Here is a 1,435-nt window from a genome sequence, read left to right as displayed (position 1 = left end):
TTTGTTGGCTTGAATTTGCATTTGGGATTACATTATGTTATTAAACTTTTACATTTATGTTACTTCTAATGATATAAGTTACCTTTCTTGTATGTATCTTGTAAACATTAAAATTTAAAATTATATTTGATATTAATTATGGAAAAGTCAGGGAATTTCAAAATTCATTTTTTGTGCAACACTGTAATAATGATATCCCAAGCAATTTTATAAATTAAAACGATAATATATCTCTACGCTCCGATAATGTATATATGTATGTGACGTTACACTGTAGCCAAATTATACAATTTACAGGTATTAAAATATCTAATTAAATTAGAACTATATCAAACTGTAAACAAAGTTGAATAAACAGTACTTGTAAAATGCTTGTAAAACTTTTCTTTTCGTCTCTGGATGTTTCAATCCTTTCCATTTATGCACTATCGCACCTCTAATTCATCACGTCAATTCATTTTAACTTTAAGATGTTCCAAAAAATATAATTTCTTAAAAGAGCCAAGCCTGTCAATTTTTTTCAAAAACAGGTGGTTAATCAATGATTTATCCGAGAAAAAGTGACTATCATACCAAAAACAGTTTCATCGAAACTTGTTACATTTCAACAATACAATGCTTGCAGATTATTTTTATATCAAACTCATGCTAGCAACAAATTCTAGGAGGATCGGGCAAAGAAACTTAGAGCGCGCGGCGCGGTCGGCCGCGATAAACTATTTAATTTTAACACGTTACAGTTAGCAACAAAATTGGAAATCGACTTATTTCGATAGTACGATGCTTGCAAATTATTTTTATATCAAACACATGATGCAAGCAACAAATTCTGGGAGGATCGGGCAAAGGAACTTACAATTAGAGCGCGCGGCGCGGTCGGCCGGGATAAACTATTTAATTTTAACACGTTAGTTAGCAACAAAATAAAAAATCGACTTATTTCGATAGTACGATGCTTGCAGATCATTTTTATATCGAATTCATGTGAGCAACAAAATCTGAAAGGATCGGGCAAGGGAGCTTAGAGCGTGCGGTCATCCGGGATAAATTATTTATTTTCGATATGTTACGGTTAGCAACAAAATCGAAAATTGACATAATTCGATGATATAACGATTGCAGATTGTTTTTGCATCAAACTCAGTGCACCTATGTGAACCTGGCACCCGACTTTAAGAAAAAAATTTTTTCAAGTGCGCATTAAATTTAGCTCGGTTTGTACTCGTTTGTACCACCTTCCTTTTCGTTTGTACCTCAAGGGGTTGAAAATTATAAAGGATTAAAAAAAATGTTAGCACCCCACTTTGAGATTTTTCAAATCCGCAAGCCGGTGCGGTTTTGGGATCGTTTGTACCCGTTTGTACCACCTTCCATTTCGTTTGTACCCTTAAGGGGATGATTGTATCGAATTTTGAAAATTCGGTACAATCACCCC

This window comes from Wasmannia auropunctata, unplaced genomic scaffold (genome assembly GCF_000956235.1).
Source record: "Wasmannia auropunctata unplaced genomic scaffold, wasmannia.A_1.0 LD335168.1, whole genome shotgun sequence".
Taxonomy (NCBI): Eukaryota; Metazoa; Arthropoda; class Insecta; order Hymenoptera; family Formicidae; genus Wasmannia; species Wasmannia auropunctata.
The sequence above is the reverse complement of the archived record's forward strand: the minus strand, read 5'-3'. Positions refer to the sequence as shown.